This window comes from Chrysoperla carnea, chromosome 2, assembly GCF_905475395.1.
Source record: "Chrysoperla carnea chromosome 2, inChrCarn1.1, whole genome shotgun sequence".
Taxonomy (NCBI): Eukaryota; Metazoa; Arthropoda; class Insecta; order Neuroptera; family Chrysopidae; genus Chrysoperla; species Chrysoperla carnea.
In genome coordinates, this window is record NC_058338.1 from 97,698,509 (window position 1) to 97,724,800 (window position 26,292).

At 28.7% G+C, this 26,292-nt stretch overlaps 1 protein-coding gene across 10 annotated transcripts in view; it reads left to right on the top strand.

Annotated features, from left to right (window-relative positions):
* The window catches only part of LOC123292073 (uncharacterized protein CG43867), an 872,927-nt gene that overhangs the window by 651,915 nt on the left and 194,720 nt on the right, over positions 1-26,292 (top strand). The gene's annotated exons all lie outside the window — the stretch shown is intronic.

Consider the following 26,292-nt stretch of genomic DNA (forward strand, 5'->3'; position numbering starts at 1 on the left):
TTTATTGATGTTATACTTTTCTAAAGTCTGAATTTCAGATGTAAAACTATTAGATAAAAGGCAACGTCAAATCTTAAATGCGTTTCTTTTCAAAAGAAAAAGTGAAAAATTTATAATTTCAGCACTGATTGAATATTCGAAATTCATGTCTATTTTTTGTCTTATTATGGCCTGGATATATGGGATATATATCAAGGTATCCTAATTTTAGTCCCAAGTTTGTTACGCTTGGGAATATTGATGATACGAAGAAAATTTAGGTAAGGATGTTCATAAAATTAATTATTTCCATTTACCTGCCTGTCTGTCCATCCAGAACACGATAATTCAAACACGACAAGAGATTTCAAGCTGAAATTTTATATCGTGCTTAGGGGTCTTGTGTCCGTAGGACCTATTTTGTGAACCACTGAAGATGGAAGAAAAGTTTAAAGGTAAAAAATATTCCTTATAAGAAATAAAAAACTTTGGTTTGAAACATTTTTTTATAAACATGAAAAGGAGCAAATTAGGATAAAGCTTTGCTGTTCATTTTCTCCAAAACTATAAAAGATAGGGAGTTGAAAATTTGGAGGTAGCTTCAATTGATGATATTGTGAAAGATTTTCGTAAAATGAAGAAATGTTCTAGAAAATTGAGAACTAAAGAATTGGCGTCCATAATTGTGTAATTATGGATTTGATGTTGACACTGAAAAATTTTAAATTAGAAAGTTATTACATAGAGACCGCGAATTCATAATGAAGAGAATTTTTGTCCGCCATCTATAGAAGAGTGGCAAGCTAAATTTGGTAAAAAAAGAGTTTTTTGATTTTAGTGTTTTGATACACGTATTTAGAGGTGTTTTGATACACGTATTTAGTTTTTTTGTCCACCGTTTATATACGGACAAACAAATGGACGGGAGAATTTTTGGATGGGTTGAGCAATCGTTTCGAAAAATAAAAAAATAACACGCCATTTTTCAACCTCTTCGACAAACTTCTTGTCGTTTATTTTACGTATTCTATTGCAAATAGTTTTCTTTTACATACGGTAGGCGAAAAAGAAATACCTCCGAAAAATAAAAAAGGAATGGAATGGAATATAAATAAAAACCGGCCACGACGTACTTATTACTTTCCTTTTTCTTGCAATTCTTAAAATTTTGCTTCATAATGCTCTTACGGTCCAATATTCCTTGGTGGAAAAGTACAAAATTTATTTTTGATAAATTTTGAAATGCATTACGGCTTATTTTCCCACGTTTTGGCATTATTCACAATAGGTAATTATTAATCCTCGTATAACCTAACGTTAAACCAACCAGCAAAACCTAACAGAGATACATACTTTCCCATTTCATTTGCATCGGTTGCTACTATTATTATCTACTATTATTGTTGAAAAAGATTTTCACAAAGATTATTTACAACACAAAGCATTAAAATAAGAACAACAACAATCTTTTGTAAAATAAAGATGAATACAGTGTAGTAACAGAAGCTGTGGGGAAGAACTCATTCCTATCCCAAAAAAACATTTTGCCGGAAAGTTTAAATAAAGAATCATTATACATATATAGAGAATCCATTCCATATTTCAATAACACATTTGTGTCTGATGTCTTCTCTTATATGTGGATGAGTAAGTGTTTGGTAAGTTTGTAAGGATTCCGTATCATATGGAACAGTCAATTTAAAAGTATCATTTAAGTATAATTTAACGCGCATCGCACACACAATATTTGACATTTGTATTTATATCTTATGTTATAATCATATCTGTGAGCACGAGATAGCTGTGTGCCAAAAGCGTGTCTATATATTTTGTTATTTTAGTGATGACTTAGTTCGGATCCAGCAACAGTCACATAATTTTTTCTTAAATTTATTATCATGTGTAACAAATTAATTTATTAATTAATTATGTGTAATTTATTTATTGGTTTTTTTTTTATCCATTACATTTTTGTGTGTGTAATGCGCGCGCATGGTGCTTGAACCAGAAGTAAGTTTAAATACTTATTCACTGGTTTCAAAATTCAAATGTATGCCGACAACCAAATACATTTTTTCCTGCATTTTACTGCAGAAATTTTTTTCTTGTTGGAATATGTTTACGACGAATTTAAACCCAAGTTAGCGGGTTGGGAAGGCGGGTGTGAGTTTTAGCTGCCACCTTGGAAAACACGTTTTATCCAATATATCGTTAATCGTGCATTGTACGACAAAAATAGAGGGGATAATTTTTGTGTATAATAACATTCTCTATAATTTTCAGTTAAAACTTTTTTCTTTATAATGCATAGGATTTTATTTATAGTGCTTGAAACTTGTTCCATATGGCTATTGCTAAATATATAGTTAGCGGTTCATGATACAGTATCCCCAGTATCGTCAGTTGGGACCGCTATAAATAAAAACCTATGCAAAGTACTGAAAAACGTTTCAAATATAAATTATAGAAAATGTTATTATATACAAAAATGATCCTTACTATTTTTGTCATACGATACAAGATTCACGAGATATTCGATAAAACATCATTTCCAAGATGGCGACTGAAGCTCGTCTCTAATCATTGTTAAATATTACGCCTGTTTAGATCTTATTTTCTTATACCGTAAAAGCACAAATAATTATTTATATTTTTCGTTTTAAGTTACATCTTGAGTTTTTGTTTTTAATCGAACCATTGAAGATTTCCTTTGAAAAATGTTTACAATCGCATCTGACCGATTTTATATTACATAATATGTCCTTTTTACAAAAAGGAAGGAGGCAACACAATCGTTTGCCATATATTTATATGTTTATAAGTATATGTTAGATTTATAGCTACATGCATGTATGTGCAGAAAATGGTCTTTGTCATTTTCAATTTGACAATGGCATATATGATCAAAGCACACAAGCTTTTATGTATTATATGTTTTTGTTTTTGGGATATTACAGGTTGTAGCTTTTAGAACTGTACATAGCAAATAGGATATAAGAAGCAGAAAAAAATAGTATAGAATGGTATAAGAAAACTAGCAACGGTATGTAAAACTTTATTTTATGATAGTCTGCTCTTGGATATTTACTTTCTGGTCATATTAGACTCCAGAAAGAATGACTTTTGTGGCCTATCATTTTGGTAACATAGCAACAACAATAGACACTCTCAAAAAATTGTTTTCCCTTTTTTTTGTTGTTTTAAAAGTTAGTTAAGGTCCAAAAAATGTCATCTAAGAGTTCTTTTAGAGTTCAAATTTTTGCAAGGTAACATCTTTTATGAATTTTTGTTTTGAATTCAAAGAGTTTAAATACATAGATAACGCGAGGGATCTGCTAGCTTGTAAGTGGATGCGATATGATGAATGAGAGAGAAGACTATCAGTGAGTTCGCCTGTGTCCCTGTCATAGTCATATGTTACAATCATATGATGCATAGAGATTTTGTGTCTGCTATTATATTTTTTTTGTACAAAGAGGTTATATACGGTTTTGTATTATTTTTTCTGAAAATAAAAAAGTCTTTAATATGCAGACTTGCATATTCTTCAATATATGGGCCGTAGTTTATACTAAGTACACAATTTGTTTTTTCCGAAATATTGTAATTAAAACACTGGTAGATGAAAGTGCACTTAAATTTAAATAATAATTAAACTCAATAAAACTTAATTAATTTTATTGAAAATTAAACTGTTTATATTGTGCTTGTTATGTAAGTAAAGTTTCTTTTGACGTTTCTACTTTTTTGAATAACTTTTAATGTATTAAATAATATTCCATAAATCGTTTTTAACTATTTATTTAGTAGCAATAATGAAAACAATGTAGCTAAAGACATATAGATTAGACAAGAACACAAGGGAACTAACTTTTGGGCTCTGGCATTCAAGTTTTAGGTCCTGGCGTTCTCTAGTTGTATAAACTCTTTAATATACTATGAATTGTCATAACAGATGACGTCATGTATCATGGCACACGATTCTGAAGTGTATTAATGTCAAAATTTTTTTAAGCGAGTATATTTCACTTTTAAATGTAAATATTTTATTATAGGTATCATTTTTTTGGTCCCTACAATCGATTCGGTTTTTGAAGTGTCTATTTGTTAATTATAAAATCGATTTAAAACCCATTTTCAAATTTTCGTTTGTGATATGTTAGGACTAATTTTTAAAGCGCCTCCTTCTCATTGGCATGATCTTGACCCGCTGCTGCCTAACCTCAAAAAATTATTTCCAAATAGAATCAAAAGGTCGGTTTAATATACGAAATAATGAGAAACTCATGTGTTGTGGATCAAGAAAATTGTATTTTGGACAAATTGACATCAATTTTGTAGCTTTTGGGAGCATTGGCGTGTGTGAAATAAAGGCCTAGGTGAATCCGAGGAAATTCAATCTGGTATAGGGTCGTAATATATTTATTTATGCACTTTTAACAATATATGTTACTAACACCGCATCCGATTTTATTCTAATAACTAAAAAAAAAAACATTTTCATATCATTTAAGTTATATTATTAAGACTTTCATTTTGATATGATTTAGTTTTATTATTAAAAATTTTAATTTTCTATATAGGAATTGGGTTGCTCTATCAGCGCCAGTTTGTAACTCTTGATTTCAAGAAATATCCAAAGTTCTGGCTTCAAAAATCACGGAAACGTCGCCAACTCATGCATCATAAATGCCTAAAGCTTATAAGATCATATAAAGTACTGAAACCATGGGATCATTTAATTATCAAATAAACTCTCTTTTCATTCATTGTCCAGACGTTTTGGTACGAAAATGTACTGTTTACAATAAAATAATTTTCACTATTTTAGCTATTATACTTAATTTTCATTATTTTAGCTAAGAATTTTTAGTTATAAAATATGCACTCACATTGTTATGCCACAGAAAACTAAAATCCAATGTTAAAATAGCTGCGTACTTGTGTAAGGTGGGCCTTTTTATCTGTGAGTTTTTACGCATGCCTACGGAATTTGAAATGAATACTTATTTTTTTAAAATATGGGCTATCAAACTGCTTCCATTACCTTATAAATAACCGAAGGAAATAGTAATTAAAGTTTATAGTGCATTAACTATACCTGTATTTAAAAAAATACAATATATATTGTCCTATATACAATCCGAAAAAATACAACCAGAATTTTTTATTTTTGATGAAGAATGGAAATTATAACATGTGGAATATGTGTCTACTTTTGTTAAAATTTCATTTATAACTACTTGAATACAGTTTTTTAATAAATTGAAAAACCGCAAAATATATGACTCTGCCATTTTCATTATTAATATAGTTTTGCGTTTCATATTTTAGTGGTGACCTCACAAAATGAACTTTTTAATTAAGCCATGAAATTAGCAACGAGTTTTTTATGAAATTTAGTAGATAATATATTCATAGTAATATGACTCCTTTGTCGTCAAAATAACATGCATTTCCTGAATTCTTTTAATAAAAGCTATGAGAGTTTTACGTATTTGTAAATAAATAAACCAAATTTTAATTTCATTCATTTTTGTTTCAGGTAAAATCAATAATCAGTTACTACATAATTTACAAAACTTTGGATATTAGAATTTATTCAAGGTAAGGAATTATTTTCTTATTTCATTTATAACTTCGAATTATTTATTATATATATTTTATACAAACCCATATTAGTAAGAGAAATATAATACAATTTACTCCTTGAATTGAAACATAATGACAAAACTTTTTACTGAGCGTGAGATTAAAAAATAAGAAAATAACTCGACCAGAAATATATATGTTAGACCTATTGGGGCCCCGTTAGATTGACCCATAGGCATTGTCCTATAGGGATGTCACTCAAAGCTCTACCCGGCCCTAATTGTACAATTCCACTTGTGCTCTTATGTAGAAGTTCCGATGAGGAAACTCCCAATTTAGATCCCAAATGGGAATGAATAGCAGATACGTACTTAAGTACCAATCGGGCAATTACAATCAGTTCTCGATTGAGCAATCCCAATCAACTCCTAAAAAAAAGAAAGAAAACGAAATCTGCATTCATATACACCTAATCCACATACATATGGCACTCCCTTCCCTCATTTACTGTTGTTTTTCACTTTGATCTACAAATTTTTTACTTTGTTGTTGTTGTGATTTTGGCTGTTGCGGGGATCGAATCGGAGACCAATGGTTTGCGAGTCTAAGATGTTAATTTAGGTCCCACACCAAACCCAAATGAGAATATTTGACTATTATTTCTTATTTCCACGTTGGGATTTTCTATTTAGGTCCTGCACAGAACCAAATTGGAAAAAACTGACCATAATTTCTAATTTTTACGTTGAGCTTTTCAATATAGGTTCCACACAAAACCCGATTGGGAAAAACTGACTATATATTCAAAATTTCAGGTGGGGTTTGCCATTTAGTTCCCATACAAAAAAACATTTGGGAAAAGTTTGATAAGAATTTCTCGGTTGGGTTCTGATTGGGTCATTATGAGGATTTCCTTATTGGGCATACCTAGTTATTACTGAAATTGAACTAAAAATTGGAATTAAGTATAATTGTTTGTAATGCAAAACTCAAAACGTAGAGTGGTGATATCTGTCAAATCAGCTAATTTAAAGAAATTTAGGGAGCACCTCACGCTTTAAATTTTACATTAAAATTAAAATTATTGTTCAGTTTTTACTTCACTAAAGCGTATTTTTTAGTATTTTTAAATTAAAATTTTTTTTAAATGAAAAAATATATATTTTTTTGTTTTTGCATTTATTTATTTTTCATGTAATTTGATTTTATAAAATTTATTGTCAATAGGATATAATAAACTATATTGGTTTTTGTGTTTCTGTTTATGTTTTTGTATTATCTTTTACAACATTTCCACTACTTACATTTCCACTTATAAAATAGATAAAAGCATATTGTGTATCTGATAAATAAAATTGTTTATTGTGTATCTTGGCAGAAGTATCTTGACCATTTTAGCAACAACTTATCATTACACTTTCTTATTATTACAGCATGTTCAAAGATTCTTTAATTGCTATGTCTCTTTCGTTGTTCTAAATTCAAATTTTAACATTTTATTTGTACAAATTTATAAAACTCTTGTATCAATTAATTTTCGATTTTACTCAATGAATACGTTAGTGATAAAAATGATAAGGTCTACGCTCTACAGCTAATTGATTTAAAGCTATATTTTCGGAAGAAAAGGTTTACCGAAAAAGAACGTCTAAGTCGACGTATTAAATTCTAACAAATTTCACTCCTCAATTGATCAAAAACTGTAACTTTAAAACTAGGAATTCCGAAGTTAATAAAAAATCTCTACGAAGCAATAAAGCATTCGTTCGAAATTGCTTATCTATCTTATTTTGTTTTTCACCTACTCAATTATTTTGAGGTTGAGTCCTTTATGCGTATACCATGCACTACATCAGCCCAGCAAGACTATTAATTAAATTAATCTAATATTAATTAAATTAATACTTAGTTAATACAAATTTTAATTAAATTTTATTAATTTTTTGTTGTGACAACGAGAATCTAACCCACTACCTTAGGCATACTGCGTACGAAATTGGTTACGTTTTAATCAACTGAGCTAATAGAGTTGATTATTTTGTGCAACATTTACGGATATAATCTTCTTGTGAATGATAGTTGGGTCTTCTCTCTCAATGACCTACTAATTTTTTGAGTATTTATGGATAGATCGTTAAAATATTTTATACGCTTGTAAGTTTTATCCTCTTCAATTAGGTTAGGGGTAAGTCCTGGGGTGGGACACACTTAAACCATACAGTCCGCTGTGATACGGAATAGAATCGGCTTTTTTCTTTCGGCCTCTTCTTCATGAACCATTTATAGTTGTTTAAGAACAGCAATAGTGCTTTGACGTCAACAGAATTAAGGACCATATGAATCCATCTCTACATGTCAAGAGCTGAACAGTGGCACAGAAAATGAGACAAAGTTACGTCCTACTCCCCACTGAGACAACTCCTACAATAATCCTGATGCACTGGTAGGCCAAGTCGTTCAACGTATTGTGTCATAGCCGCAACGATTTTGCTTATATAGGCTCTTTGAAGCGATTTAAGGTCTTCAGAATGCCTACGGACGGCACTCAGATAATATCTGTCTCGTAGTACCAGAGATCCATTGTCATCATAGATTGAGTACATTCTTCCGTAGGATGTATAATTTTCCTGTTTTCTTTTCTTTTGTAATCAACCTAGAATGCTTCGTGTTTCTTATATTGTCTACTTCCATTTCTTTAAAATATGTTCCATAAATTCATTCGAAATATGTCCCGGATAGTTGATACAGATTATACTTAAAGCATTCAATTAGATTAAAAATTATACATGTTGACTTTTAAAAAATATAGTTTCTCAAAGACTATTTTTCATGTTACAAATATAAAAGTTTTACTACTCGTTTGATTTATATATAAATAACAAAACCCGTCTACGGATCTACCTTTAAATAGTTCGTAAATAAAATGTGCGGTGAGAAATATTCACTTTGAGAAATTGAAACAGTCAATAAATACAATATTCATTGATTCTACATCAACACACATTTATACACACTATAATATAATACATTCTCATAAAATCTTTTATTGAACATATTGTGTACTATGCTGTGTTGTGCGTTGATTGATGGAATACGAAACAGTTTTGGATTAGATTGTAAGATAGTCACGTATTTGACTGCCTCATTTTCTAGCTTCTAATTGCGACTGGAATCTCTATATATATTATAAATGCGAAAGTAAGAATGTTTGTTTGCTTGTTTGTTACGCTTTTACGTTAAAACTAACATGGTTTTTAATGAAACTGTACAGAAATATAGCTCATACTTTACAATAACACATGAGATATAATTTATAAAGATATATTTAAAAAAATAAAATTAAATCTGACATTTACTATTTTAAATTTTTACAGAAATCTTTAATTTATGGTTTAAAATGATCATTATAGATGGAGGAGATCTATAATCATAATTTTGAACCATAAATTTAAGTATTAAAAAATGCAAAAATTAAATAAAGTAAATGTCAAACTATTCATGGCCAACTTTTCTGATATACTCAATGAATTATGACTATTTTACATTTAACAAAATTGAAAACTGTGTACATCAAGAGAGATGGAGGCCATAATGCGTTGTTTTTGACTTTTAAGCCCAGTATCAGACTAGTTAAAAATAATTCTAAGAAAAACAAGGAGGGAAAAGTGTCGTGGGACACCCAGTAAGAGCTATGTGGCTTTCGTTATAAATTATGTATAATTAAATAAAAAGTACAATGAAGTAACGGTTATAAGTTGTATCATTATTAATCTACATATAAATATGTATAAAAGGAAAAACTGACCAAAACCACTGGGTCTAGAAGCACGAAAATTTTTACACACGCTCCTTAAATGACGTAAGTGTGCACTAAGAAGAAATTTTATGGAAATTCATTCCCTAAAGGGGTAAAAGCGTTTTAAATGGAAAACCCATGTAAATAATTTTGTAGACAAATGTAAATCAACGTTAGCTATAATGTAATGTTACTAAGGTTTTTTAACTTCATATGGTTTATTATATTTACGAAAGAGAATTCTAATTATTTTTCTCACAAGCAGTAGTTAGGAATGCTACTTTATAAATCGAAAACCTGAAACTTTGTTGTTCGAAACATTTGAAAAAATGATTATAAATCTCTCTCTCTCTCTATATATATATATATATATATATATATATATAAAGTTCAAAACGGCAGACAAAATTGGGGCAAACCAGAAGATAGAGACTTCAATTTTTTTTAAATCTAAAAATTAAAACCAACGAAATACGTGAAATTTGGAGATAAGTGATGGAAAATGATGTGACATTTTATAACGCAATTGCCTTTGTATTTAACATTGCCGTAATATTTCAAGATTACAAATTATAAAAAAAAGTGTTAATCGAACACTTTTTTGTCTAGCCAAGAGTCCCCATCCGAAGAACGCGTGATAAGGAACATAGTTCCAAGAGTGTGAATTGCATGGATAATATTTCGAAAAATAAGGGTTACGGGGTTATGTTAATATGTTTCTATGGACCTCAGTATATCCAAATGTTATTATTTCAACTGTCAGGACATTGCTGTAATAATCTTAACCTTCCAGTGGTGCCACCAAATTACAGACTCAGTATGACAATTTTTTTTCATACTTTTCAATACGTAAAGACTAGAAACTATTTTTTCTATTTTCTATCTGGCGTCTAGCGCCATCACTAACAGGTAAAGAAGCAGAAAATCATACCTTATAAAATTTGATTTTTTATTTCAGATTTTGCTAAATATATTTGACAATGCTAAGTTATATCATGAAAGCTATTCATTAAACAAGTCAAAGGCGACATGGCTGTTTCGAAAACTAGGAAACAAATTGTTTGATAAATTAGCCATGTCGAAACCTCAAAAAACTATGTTATCTCAGCCCCCTTCGAGACAAAAAAATGAGGTACCTTGAAATGCCATCATCTTACGGTCTATTTATATATTCTAACATCAAACTGATTTCTCTTTTACTTACCTTTGCAGCAAGTAATAAAGAATAAAAACTCTCACCGTATGTATGTTGTTACAATAAACACTACCATATAACACATATAAAGTTTTATCAGAAAAATAAAAGAACAAAAGAAGTATTCAATACAATTTAACTTAATAAATTATTTTATTGATTTAGGTATACAGAGTATACAGGAAGAACTAAACATATTGGTAATAAATACTATTTCCGTGTTTAAAGTATTTACTCGTAAATTCACTTTTCTATAAATATATAAGCCAATGAATTCTTTTAATATGTTCATTTTTTAATGCGAAGCCTACCGTCATGGAAACTGTTCTTAAAAAAACTATTTTTCTTTTTTTTTTCAAGTTAAGACTTTTTTAGCCGCAATTAACGATTTTATTAGTTACAAATTCTACTTTTATGGTCGCCATGTTTTTATCGTGACCTCGGAAGCAATGTGCATACCACGTGACATAAATACAACGTTGAAAATCCCAGTTCACATTGAACACCGTTAGTACTTAGATGAGAGACCGCTTGTGTGCTGTTGCCTTTTTACTACTTATAATAGTTTTTTATACTTATTGTTTATCTTATACAGGATGTCTTATACGAAAGTGAATTTGGATTTACGGTCAAAAACTAAAGCAGATGTAACTTTGCACATTTTCGTTTTTTATTCAATTTTCCAGCATCAAAATTAGCTGAGATATGCACCTTTTTACGATAGTTACTAATTTCTACAATATTTATGTATTAACATTAAAAAAAGTACTTATACGAAAATTTTTAGTCAATAAAACATTAAACTACTTTACTCAACAATGTCGTTACTTTATTGGTTAAATTCAATAGTGGCCTTAGCTCCTTAACTATTAAATATTGGGTTTTGGATTTGGCCCTTAACTAATGGAATTTCGACAAAAGTCACAAAGGCACTTTTGACTTAAAATTGAGTCACGTAACAGCCTGTATATAAAAATATAGGTTCCGTATTTTTATGACCGCATAAGTTGAAAAGTATTCGATGACTTGAAATTTTGAGAGGTTGTTTCGTTTATACTTACTTTGCATCCCGAAGTTTTCTCGGAACCGACTTTAAAAAAAAAAACTTGAAAAAAAGTATCGAATATGTTTCTAGACTATGAATATCAGTCGCTGTTAAACGTGTCAGGTTTAGCTAGTATATGTTAATAATTTTAATTTTCAAATTATGAAATTTTAATTATTCATACTACAATTAACTATAAAATTCAAAAAAATTAAAAATAATAATAATAATAACACAATCAAATTTTTATATTAGCACTATCAGCAGTACCCATGACACTGAAAAAAAGTTAAAATAATGAGAACCTCATCCCGAAGTTGGCCGGTGTATATTTAAACAAAATAAAACTTATACTTCCAAACAATTACCTAATGATTGGAACAAATATGGCTAAATATTTGTATTAACAGTAGAATGGGATTGAATATAAAATACGAATTCATTGATACAAAATCACAGAAGTTAAGTAAACTAAATCATTACTTCTATAAAATAGATTGATTTTAGTTTAAAGTCATGCATTTCATCGATGAAAAATAAAATTGTACTCAGGAATATATAATCGTGTAAATAAAGCGAATAGACGAATTAAAAGAACATTTTTAGTAATCCATAGGTCGTTGGTCCAAGTCCGTCTTCAAGAAATCTAATTTTTTCTAACTATATTAATATAAATCTAATAAATCTGCTCATGTGGTTGTGACAATCACATCAGTATTTCGTTATTAATATTTAAGTGGTAGAATCAATATAAAAAAAAAGCTTAAAAAAGCAAGAATCAATAAAAAAAAAAAGTTTAAAACTATGTTGCATTTCAACAATATAATTTGTTAGAAAGTACATTATTTTCATACAAACAACGCATGCGCTTGCGTCAATTTCACCACTCAACCTCATACGGTAGTTGTATCACATTCGTGGCCCTATTCGCCATATTTGCGGACGCGATGAGATTGAGACGACATCATATCGGTTGATATTAAGAATTTTTTTTCAGATCATTTTTTTATAAATAAACTTGAAATAATGACAATGTCTAATGCAAGACATCTGATAGATCTAAGTGAAATATCGCTAAATTCGTCTGAATTTTGATTCTTCAAACTAGATCCAAACTTCAGTAAATTAAGTTTGTCTTCCAAAATATGAAAGTTTGCAACTATTTTCAGAAAAAGTTTTATAATGAGGTTTGAATTTGAGTTTATTTTTTAATATGAACGTATTTACAAAAACAAAGGTAGGTAAGGATTTTCTTTGTGGGCCAATTTTAAATTGCTTATTTTCTGAGCACTCTATTAATCCCTTTGTTTGTCCCACAAATTGTATCATGTATATAATTTTTCCCTCTTTTCAAATAACTACAAAATATAATTAACTTTATTGAGTTTTAATAAATAGAGAAAGTACTTTGAAACATATTTACCCAATTGTAAATACATTCTGTTATCTATAAATACAATAGAAAAAGAGATGGTTTCGAACATATACTTCCTTCCTCTCTCCTCCTCTTTGTCTGACATACCTACGTGATTAAATTAGGTAGGCTGTTAGGTGCAGGATCGATTGTGTACAATACATGTCTATTCTTAAGGATAAATACAAATAATCTATTATGAAAGTAAATTAAAGTAAATGTATGAAATGCTTACCGTTACTTTCACCAATATTGTTGAGAAGAAACACAAGTGAGCATAGAAAGTAGAAAAGTAGCAGAGTATATGAAAGCTTTTTAACCAATTTAATAAGAAATTGATCGAAAAATACAATTTTATATTTTATGAGGAAAATATGTTTCTTTATCTTATTTAAAAGCTTGTTGCCAAAACGTTCGTGACACGATTAAAATTTGTGTCGTCATATTGGAAAAAACAATATATTTGTGCAGCACTCTTCAATCATCATATTAGAGGCTCCATTTCACCGATGGTCTAAATGCGTCCTACGAAACTCGATATAGTACAGGTAAGGAATTTGAACTCAGTGACTAACTAATTTTTAAAATAAAGAATCGATTCTGATTTAACAGGCTTATTTTGCATTTAGGAAAGCCTCGTTAAGTTAGTTTTTTTTTCTTCAAAATTCCAATTGGGAACATGAGAAATTGATAGATATATTTCTTATCAAATTTAGGGTTCAATTGAAGCTGAATCATGTATGGGCTAATTATTGAACCAGAAACGCTTTGATAACCTTACTTCCTTGACTTTTTCTTGAGTTACTAAAGTAGGATAGAATAGTTATTATGGTTTAAAAACCGAAATTCTACCAAAAGATCCTAAGGCTGAATTCATATCATTAACCAGCAAAGAAAAAGGTATCGAAAATTTATAGAAAAATTAAATGCTTCATATTCATCGAAAATTTATTGAAAATCAAGTGCTTTATATTCAAGAGTCGATTATTTCCAAATAGAACTTTATTTTCCAGTAACCTAAAAGACATAAACAGGTAGTGAACAAAATCATAAACTATATGATTTAAATGGAGTGTTTTCTAACAATTATTGTCAAAACCACATACAACAGAATGATACAATAGAAATCATAGAATACCTTCTACAAGGTTTAACACACAACAACATACACTTTTAGTTGTTTGTCCGACTGAATATCGACAATGATTACTAACTGACTCACTGACTGATATTCAGTGAGGTTACCAAGTATGTTAAAAAGTTGTGTCATGTTTCAGTTGTGCCTAGCATTGAAGAACTTGAAAGGGCTTAGGTTAGGTTAGGTTAGCTAAGGTTATATTGGCTATCCACGAAGGACACACTTAGGCTATAGGGTCGAGCGATACCGTATATATGTTATACCACCTTATCCGTTGATAATTTCTTTTCTGAGACGCTATGGTTAACCAGGGGATACTCTTTAAAAAAAATCAAAAAAATTATAAATTAATTTTTGCTCCCAAATTGAAATACACTCTCTGTGTATAATCATTTTGCTCCAAAAAATTACAAAAAATCGGGTTATTTGACTATTGAACCCTTATTTTTTGAGATATCAACAGAAATCGAGTTAGGACATGGTACGTCATACAGGATCTACTACTCCCTATTTATCCAATCAGCAAATGCAACCGAATTTTGTATTCTGGGACAAGCAAAATCGTAAAGAACTATTTGTTTCCAAAGTTGTTAAAACTGAGTATACAAGGTAACTTGACGCAAAAAATACAAAAATTACGTTTGTATGACCATTAAAGAAATGGTTTCTAACATAGCCCTTGAAATCGATCCAAGAAATTAATTAGAATATAAATTTTTTCAATATCTCTCCAGTAATATTCGATTTTTATGTTTCTTGCTCTTAATTATCCTTAAGTTAAAAAAAAAAAACGTTTTTACAAACATTATTAGAATTATTGTTTAAATTTTTTTATGGATTCCGATAAAATCTTAAAAAATGGAAGTTGTAAAATCCAGAAAAAACATAAAAATTTTGTTTGTACTGCATTTCGTGCAGTTTGTTTGCTTTCATTTTTACAAAATCATTATCTAACTAATTACATAGTAAACAAGTGAAAACAAACAATTGACTGAGTTTATTGTTGAAATACCATGCATAGATAGTGTTGATTACTCTATCACATTACATATACATACATGTCACGCATGCGTAACTGATATCCTCATATAACAAATACTTACTATACAATTTACGCCTAATTTTCGCACTCACGAGTAAACAGTGATGTTCACGAAAAAATGTTTCAAGCAAAAGTTGTTTATTTTTGATAAGAAAGATTTTTTACATTTAAACTTTTGTTCTACCTCTAACGGCTTACAAGATGGGTCCTACGGACTCATAGGTCAATACCCAATTGACCTTTGTTGCTCATGTACGAACTTGACCTCACTTTTTATGTCCTGGGTACGCTGTAAAAATTTCAGCTTGATATCTTTTTTCGTTTTTGAGTTATCGTGTTGGCAGACAGACGGACAGACAACCGGAAATGGACTCATTAGGTGATTCTATGAACACCTATACCAAAATTTTGTTCATAGCATCAATATTTTTAAGCGTTACAAACTTGGGACTAAACTAAATATACCTTGCATATTACATATATGGTATAAAAATACCAGTCATTCAGAGACTGTCAACAGAACTGAAAATTTAAATCTTTGAAATAAGTGTGTGTGTGTGTGCGTTTTTTTTTTTTTTTTGAATGACAGTCCAGCAACGATATTACTTATTCTCCAGACAGATCTACCAGGTTATGCGTAAGGGTCACGTCACCTCAGTGCTTTTTCCCCATCTCAATGGTGCCCAACGCTCTTAAAGAAGTTTTAAACGATCTCAATACTTAACTTAAAGAAAATAAGTATTTGCCGCATTTTTAAATCCAAAAATAATTTTTTTGCTGCTAAGTTCAGAACATATTTACTTTTTACCCAAAAAAAAAGATGTTCACATTTTCTATCTAAACGTTAACTGAGGTACACAGTTTTCGGAGCCATCTTGTATTCAATATTATATGTTATATAATAATAATAGTTCGTACTTTATTACATAGAAAATAACACACAACAATACTTTGGATACCTTTTACCGTCAAACAAACCCAAAATGCCACACCGTGGGCTGTCCTATTGTATAGTCAACATAACAACTGTGTAGATATGGAGTCAGTGAATGTAGCAATACCATATAACTTTAACTTTGTGCTGTCTACAGAAGTCGTATATGTGGTTTTTGTACAATATCCTTTACTCATATATACTTACTAGATCTGGGCCTAGGGTAGAATTTGACAGTCATTTCATTATGGAAATTTGAGAGGTTGTTGACAAGGTTACATCTAACAAGTTTTTACAATACTAAAATGCTTGTAAAACACTTCATTCACGGAATCTGGGAAAAAAATTTGATTGATTACCAACAAAGCAGGGTGTTTTATGTAATTCTTACGACATAAAATTAAAATTGAAGGTATGAAACAAAATCTTTTCACTCAAAACAATAATCACATCAGGTCAAGAGTTATTAAGGCTGGATATCTTCCATATTCTGGGTAGTCTAACTTGAGAACCATTCGATCGATTTAATTTTTTAATCATGGTAAATAGAGAATTCTTTGCCTTTTGTGTATAACAAAGTAGGGGGTGCCATTTGAATTTCAAAGTTGGGGTGGCTAGGGCAACTTCCCCCTTGATGTCCAAATTGACGTGTTTTCACTCAAATCAATTATCATATCAGTCATGAGTTATTAAGGATAGTTTTATTAGATAGTTTTGAAATGATCATAATGTATGAGAGTATGCGTTGTCTGATTGACAGATTTACTGCACTAATACAATAGGGTATTCTACTATATTTGAAAAAGTACATCAAAATGTTGATATCGCTAATAAAAAGCCACCAAAATTTATTTCGGGAAAATACACATGCTTTCTTCCCAAAAAAAAATTTAATTTTAAATCTTTTTTAAACTGTCAAAAACGCGGGCCTCCCATTTGGTGACGTAATGTCGGTATCATTATACGAAATAACACAGATAAGTTTGACAGATATATTCATAGACAACTAATTATAATTAATATAAATATTTATTATCTATGGATATATTATACCCAGCTGTCTACACTGAACTGATAATCTATGGTTCATACCGATATGACATCACATCAGGGCTTCCCCGCGTTTCAGGTCACGTGATATACAGTTTAAAAATTACGATTTTTAATTTTAATATTTTAAAAGAAAAATGTGCTTTTATGACTAACTTTTTTCAAATTTCATAATTTATTTTTCAGTACCGAAAGTTCCTCAATTTATACAAATACTATTTAAGAAAGAAATTTATTTTTTTCTCTTTATAAGTTTCAAATTTCTATATAAATAACTTTAAATGTCGACAACGGACATCATATTCCTTGGACCGGGCATAATGATGTTTGCATTTTTTTTTATATTATCTTTTTATTTGAATACTTTCTCAATTCATCAATTTTAAGTTATTTTAAGTTGCGCAATAAAAAATTACTCTCTGAAGGAAAAGTTCAAAGCTTGGAAAAAGTTGTTAAACAAAACTCTCGATCCGTTCTGAAAGTACTTTGAAATACTACGCTTGATTCTAAACCAAGAACTGTTAGAAACTATTCTAGTAAATGATTCTAAAACACAATACCTACTACTAGACTAAGATCAATTCACCGAACTATACATTTAAATTCATTCATTCATACATTTAATATAACCCCATATTCGGATTGAGGGAAAATATAGAGATTTTGTTGAAACTAAACACGCAAGTCAAAATTTTAATATTAAGAATAAAACGGTATAGGTGATGAAATAGAAAATAATATACCTTTTAGAAAAAAAGGGTCGAAACTTTAAGACCATATTTGGCTAGAAAAATAATAATTCTCTATGTCTGGAAAATATACCAAATGGTAGAACTAAGATTACGTAGCTTGAAATAAAAAACGGCTCTTAAAATAAGTAATATTAGTTTCATTAATTGCGAGCTGAAATTTTTATTTTTTTAGAGTATTTCATGTTTATTTCAAATATGCACAACTTAGTGCATTTTTTACTTTTTGTGGTCGAAGTTTTTCCATTTTTAGATTGATATACTTTTATGTATGAGTGCAAAGCTTTTAACTTTGATAATGCAGCCATGAATTTTCAATCAAAAATGGAAAATCATGCATCTTTGAGCTTTTGAAGAAGAAACAATTACTATAATAGAATAATTACAATGAATGCTTGCAACATTTCAATGATGATTTTTATGAATACAAAATTGTGGAGTATGACCTAAATTTAGCTAACACAAATGAAAGAAAACAATTAACTGAGTTAATTGTTGAAATACCATGTATGGATAGTGTTGATGACCCAATCGTATGTTTTTTGACGACACATAAGTAAAGAAAGATATCCACTCTTAGCCACACACATTTAACTGATATTCCCATATTATACATACTTAAAAATTTGCACCTAATTTGCAACCTCGCGGGTAAACAGTGATGTTTACGAAAAAATATTTCTAACAAAAGTTGTTTATTTTTTATGAGGAACATTTTTTACATTTAAACTTTTGTTTCATAAATCTCTAACGGTTTACTCAAGACCCAATTAACCTATGTTGCTAATTTATGAACTCAACCTTACTACTTTTACGCCCTAAATATGCTAAAAAAATTTCAGCTTGATATCTCTTTTCGTTTTTTAGCTATAGTGTTGACAGACAGATAGACGGACAGACAACCGAAAACGGACTAATTAGTTGATTTTATGAACACTTGTACCAAAATTTTGTTGGTAGCATCAATATTTTCAAGCGTTACAAACTTGGGACTAAACTTATTATAACTTATTTTTATACCATGTATATGAAATATACCATATATATTTCATATACATGGTATAAAAATATACTTTTTTCGTTTTAAAATGGGAAAAAATTTGCAGGTCACACTTCGTTATTGCTATTATTATTATTATTATAAAATGAAAAATTACCGTTTTCATACCTGCCAAGAGTAGAGGGGATACAGGGTTTCTCCGAAGGTCCGCCTGTCTTCCGAGTCGAGGGTACGTTTGTCTGTGTGGTATTCTGATTAAGCAGGCTACGTCCTTGTACTGCAGCGATGTGGAACCTACTAGGACAAAAAAGAAGGAATTTTTAAAGGGTCATACTTGAAGACAGTTTCATGCGATCTCAATTTAAGACGGGTACCTATGATGAAATCTATCTGCATGGCGGAGATCAGATGACGAAGATGAGACCTGTAGACCAGAATTTGGGATAGATACGTCTCGAGAGTAGGACGAATTATTATTATTATTATTATTTTTTTTTTGTGAATCTATTAAAAAGAAATTTCTTGAAAACTGTTATCGCATAGAGGACTCGAAAAAAAAATTATTTGATTCGAAAATATCAAAAAATGATGTTTTCATTTGAATTTCTGTTGCATAGATATTTATATGTGTGTGTTTCATTTTTAGCGTTGTTTAGTATAAAAATGTACTTACTTACTATATTAAGGTTATGGTCACATTGCGTTACATATGATTGTTAAAAAAATAATATACGTATATAAAATAAAACTGATTTATGTCGAATTTAATTCTTTTACTTACGTTAAATGAAAATGGGAGGAAAACACACACACAAAAACAATTTTCTATATTAGATTTTTTGGAAAATGGTAGACGAAAACTTTAAATGGCCCAAAACGTTAAAATCCTTAAGTCAAAGGCCAAGTAAAATAATAACATTCATTTCAGAACGGTTAAAATGAGAGAATGTCAAGATCGAGTCTAACCTTATTTTCCTGAACGAAAATTTACATACACGTTTACTAGGCTATTGATGTTCTTATAACAAGTAAATATTTAAAAAGCCAACGATCTCAATACTTCACTATCACTATCAAAGAAAAACAACTTTTAACACACACACAAAAAAAACCGAATTAAAAAAAAAAAAAAAACAATTCAAAAACATATTAAAATGCACTTAGAAAATAAATTCTTTAAATTCAAAAAATTCATTTTATCGCAAAAAAGCGTGGAGTGCTTTTTTTTTTTAAATATTTTATAATGGCTTCACTTTTACCAATACCTTTCTTTAAAATACTTAAAATAATTAGAATTTAGCACCGCACGCTTTTTTACATTGATTTCTTCGTATTTAAGGAAATTATTTTCTACCTTTTTGTTTACCTAGTTACAAAAGCGTGTTTTTTAGTTTTTTTAAACTTAATTTTTAGTAAGAATAACACCAACCGATTTCTACTATTCTTTTTTAGTGCCAAATTAGTGTACTTCAGATTCACTAAAAATCATCAAATAAAAAAACCTTTAACAAAAGAAAAACCGACTTCAAAAAAAAGAATTCAAAAACAAATTAAAATACATTTAAAAGTAAAAAATAACGAAAATATAATTTAGTTACAATTATTGTTATTTTTGAAGTCGATGTCAGCCAAGTTAATGTAGACAGGTATTGGTAAAAGTGAAGCCATTATAATTATTTTTTGCGATAAAATGAATTTTTTGAATTTAAAGAATTTATTTTCTTTAAATATTTAAATTATATTTAAATTTATTAAATTTATAAATCTTTTAGTTCAGCTAGTTACAAAAGCGTGTTTTTTAGTTTTTTTAAACTATTATTTATTTTGTGTTTTTTAGACTATTATTTATTTACCAAAAATTTAGTATAAATATGGTGGAAGCGCAAATAAATGTATATTTTTTCAAATATGAATATGAATAATAATCTTCAGGTATATGAAAATCCTGATCAAGATAATCAAATAAACTTATTAAATTATTGTGTTGTCCTTGATAAGTATGTCAAATTTCGAGTTAATCCGAGGTTTTGAAGGTGATAAAAATCATGTTCAAAGTTTCCGTCCGTTATATACTAATAATATGTAAATATGTTACGTATGAAGTAATAAAAGTGTGATATTAATGAATACTCTTTTAACTCTGTCCGTCTTGACGGAGGAAAATTTTCTAATTTACTACAAAACTATTCGCCAAACTATTCGTTTTTTAATTTAAATGTAATACATTCAACATTTGATTGATATTTACAAAATGTCAATTTTTTAGTTATTAATTATATATAAACTTTTTCTCAGATTTTGTTCTAAAAATTATTTTATACGTATGAATTAGCGATTAATATGATATCATAAATTTAGATTTTTTTTCTATACTATGTCTTAATGTCCGATCAACTTAAGAACAAATTTCTTGGTACCATTACTTTTTTTATAGTATGCTCTATACCACTGTATTTGAAAATGGTCGTTTCAGGGCACACAGTTGTAAGTATAAAATATGGATTCCAGAACACACTGTAATCAAACTCAAATGTGTTACATTTTTAAACCCAATCTCAAAAAAGTATTTATTATTTAATATAAGTAAATAAGCACCCACCCTGTTAATTATCGAATTCTGTTTCTATATATTAACTTAGAATCAAGCTGCGTTTCTATTATGTATTTAATACCATGAATAAGTAATATGACCTAATAGCGTGATGAAATGTGCACCTTTGTAATTCGTATAATTCGTGTAGTAATAATGACTTTTTTTATTATTGGTCATTATTATTGATTGTGATTTGTGATTATTTAAACATAGGTATAGGGCGAGAAAATTTATTTGATTGGTGAAATATTATATCAATTACATTCAAATAGAATATAGATTAGTCATTCTACATTTTCGAGGCAAAGCCAAGATACAGAAAACCAATACATGTAAATAAAAGGAAATTTTCTGTAGAATTCAATGCACTATTCTTTTACACTTTTAAAGTACGGGATCACATTCAAAATGGCTGCCAAAGTAGGTGGAAAACAGTTTTTTTTTTTTTTTAATTACGTTTTGTATCAAAAAAAGTTTCGAACAATCGAACAAAAACTTTTTATTTTGGATCGATCTAGTCCAGTTAAACGTAAAAAAATTATCAAATAAAAAATTTATTGAAAAAATGATAAAAATAGCATTTGTTTGAAACGCCCGTATCTCTTTGAAAAATAATTTTTTTAAACGACCCTTAGTGAAAAGTTACTCCTTAATATACACAAGAAGAGCGTTTTTGCAAATTTGAAAGATATTGAATTGTCTACGTATACGTTCATATAGATGGTGATATTTCTACTAAAAAAAAAAAATTATATTTTCGCACGCTTCTTTCACGCTGTTCGTGTTAAATTTGTATGCTGTGTATTGTGTATTAAAATTTATTATTTTCCAAATTTCGTAAATCTATAATATAACAAGTGAAAAAAAAATTGTTAATCGCTGAAATACGATGTATATAAACTGTGTTGATGACGCAATCGTTTGTTTTTTGATGTCAAGCAAGTAAAAAAAAGGTATCTACTCTAAGATAGCTACACATTCATAACGGATCTTTCCATATAATACATACTATAAAATTTGCACCTAGTTTGAGTCCTGGTGGGTAAGCAGTGATTTAAAAAAAAAAATGTTTCACACAAAAGTTGTTTAGTTTTTCAATGGGAACAGTTTTTACATTTAAACTGTTGTTCTATCTCTAACGGTTTACAAGGTGTGTCCTACAGACTCAAGGACCATTTGACCCATGTTGCTCATTTACGAACTTGACCTCACTTTTTACGTCATAAGCACGCTATTATTTCAAGCTTGATATCTCTTTGCGTTTTTGAGTAATCGTGAAGAGTAATCGGACAGACAGACGACAGACAACCGGAAATGGACTAATTAGATGATTCTATGAACACCTATACCAAAATTTTTTCGTAGCAACAATTTTTTAAGCGTTACAAACTTGGGACTAAATTTAATATACTATGTATATTTCATATATACATGGTATAAAAATGAATCGCTGAATGTGTTGCTAAGCGCAAAACTCGAGAGCATGTGAACCGATTTCACTAATTCTTTTTTTATAATATTCCTTGAAGTACGAGGATGGTTCTTAAGGAGAGAAAAATTTAAAAAATTTCCTGAAAAAGTTTATAAACAACACTTTTCTATATTTTCATTCAGAAGATCGTAATAATAATTAAAAGTCAATTTGAAATTTAATACCATACTATAAAGCTTAAGTGTTAGTAGAAAACAAAACAATTGAGTGACGTTAAGTATCGTATAAAAAAGAAGAATCAGCTAGTTAGTCAGCTAGTCTAATATACAAAAATCTCGTGTCTCGCTGTTTATTCCGTAATTACAAGAATAAGTCGTAAAGTATTTTCACCCTCCTACAACCACTGTAAGGTGGTGAAAATTGCAATTATAGTTTGTATATAGAAGCCCCATGTAAATAATTTTTTTAACAAATATGGATCAATGTTTGCTAAAATGCCAATTTTACTAAGATTTTCGTAACTTCATTTAGTTTATAATATTAACTTTAGCTTGTGGACTAAGCGGATGGTTATGCATGGTATAGGTAGCTATTAATGAATAATTACAGCTGCAAGTGTTAATTTAGATTAATAATCGCTAATCAAAATGCTGACAGTTAGTTTCTTAATATATTGCTACCGCGGGGCAACTACCTTAATGTATAATTATTTAAAATTAGTTTTATTTTAGTAGAAAATTGTAGAAAAAAAAATAGAAATATTGCCCTGGCATCAGAATTTTCTTTCTACAACTTTTTACAATCCCCTCAAAGTTTGCTAATATTTCAGACCTATAATTATTTCATTCCGTTAAAGATTTATTAATTTTTCTCTGCAGAAAGTGATTACAAAAATGAAATTTTCTTTTTTCTCCACCAAAACATAAATAAACTAACACATACATACCTGATTGTAGATATTTATGTAAGTGTTATATTATGTATAATATAGTGCGACGACATATACATACGATGCGCATTGTAGACGTCGCGACGCGGTCAGCTGCTGCTATGACGTAGTGTGTAACGACGCTGGATAGGTAGTACCAGTTGTGTTTTCATTCAGTGCAGATCAACTCACTGATTAACGATTCTACAGATACGAGACTTGAAACGTGTGTGCGAAATTATTATGAGATTTAAAATTACGATACTTAATCAGTAAAAAAATTAAAAACAGTAATGACGTAATCAGTAAATAAAAAGTGATGACGTAAACATTTTTTTGTTTTTATTTGTGCTTGTTTAAAAATATTAAAATTTTGTAGTTAAGTTTTGGAAAAATTTTGACAAAATGTGTGTGTTGAAATTTTATGTAAGTTTTAAGTCAAATTTTTTTCTTAAAAACACTTGTTAAATTGAAACGCGAGGAGAAAAACTTACTTAAAAATATTTGAAATTTGGGTTGAATTTTTGTAAATTTCGGAAAAAGATTTTTTTTTCTTCAGGCAAAGTATTATTTTGTTGGAAGAAGGATCACTGTTTCTGATGAATAAGTTTGACAAAAATCTGAAATATTTGGTCCATTTTGACACTTGTTGGTATATTATTTGAAGGTTTTTGACATACAAAATAATTTTCGAGGTTTGATGTTTTATCTTTAAGATTTAAATCATGGAAACATTTACGTTTTTCGGTGTAAAATGCAATTTAAAAATTAAAAGTTATTTTTTTCTTTTTTGTCCTAAAAAGATATTACAATAAATATGGGTCATTGCTTTATCCAATTGTAAGATCCATTGATAAATAATTCCCTACGAGAACTATTGTTTTTGAAAAATTGTTTGAAAAATTGTTTTTTAATGTTTTTTAAAGGAAACAGGATGTTTAGTGTAGGTCAAAGGTTAATGTTTCCTAGTATGTTTATTTATAACATAATGTTACTTAACCCTTGACCTTAAACATTGAAATGAGTTTTTTTTATAAAAAAAAGTTATGACAACAAAAAAAACCTCCGTTTTTCATAAAAAAAGTTAAGCTCCATTTTTCATGTCATGACTCCAAATTTTTATTATATTAATAAACTGAATTCATAATTTTTATTCTATTTATTTTTGAAAAATTGAATGCCAATATGTGGGTTATTTTAAGAGAAAGCAGGATACATTGGTAGAATAAATTTAAAAATCGAATTCTTAAATTCAAAGATGTTAAGATAGCTTGTTTCCAATAATTTTTGTTCCCAAACAACTTTAAATTTGCTTTAAACCCACAAAAAAACAATTAAAGACATTTATCTTAGAAAAACATTTAAAAAAATTTGTAAACACAATATTTTTCACATAATTAAAATAAATATTTATGTTCAATTTGATTTATTTTGACATTCACAAGAATGTTTTTTAAAATGAAAGTGTAAAATGTAAAAACATTCTTCCAATAAATTTATCAACAAATTTCATGTCAATTACATTCAAAAGCCACTGAAATCAAATTAATTAAAACACATTTATAAAATGAAAAATAATTTCAGAATAAACTTTTCAAATTATTATTCTTTCATTTAACTTTTTTTTGTAAATTACTAATTTTTTTTAATAACATAAAAATGATGTTTTTTTTGAGAATTTTGGCTTTTATCCAAATATTAAATCGAATTAAATGATTTGTTCCGTATAGAAAAATTGAAACATTTTAGTTTTCTTGGATAATATATAAATTAAAAAAAAAAAAGAAATAAAAAATTAAGGATATATTTTATATTCATGTCATTTTGACGACAGTAATTTTTTTTTAGAGCGGAAATAAGCCGAATATTTATTTCTATATGTAAATTGAAATATTATTCATGCAAGAAAAAATATTTTTTTCAAAATTGATATACTAATTTATATGTAAACTTAAATAATAAAAAAATTTATTAAAAGCTGTTTTAAGTCAAATGCATCACATTTTCGTATTTTGTGGATAATTTCAATAATTTTTGCTCAAAAAAACAAATATTAATGATACATATGTCCGTCAAATCCTACATTTAAATTGCAAAGTACGATGTAAAGCTACTTTTTTAATATATTATGTGGACCCTTTAGGAGAGTGTGAAACCACATTTTGCAAAAAAAAAAGTGAAAAACCGAAATCATTGTTTTCTCGTGCAGGGTCAAATTAGGGCAAAACTTTGGTATCCATTTTCTCAAAAAATATAAAAGATGGAGGGATGAAAATTTGTATGTAGCTTCAACTTGCGAACTTTATGAAAAATTATTGAAAAAAATCCAAAAAATATCTTGCAAATACTTAGAAAAAATTTTCAAAATTTGCGACACCTGATACAAATGGGGCTAAGTAGCGATA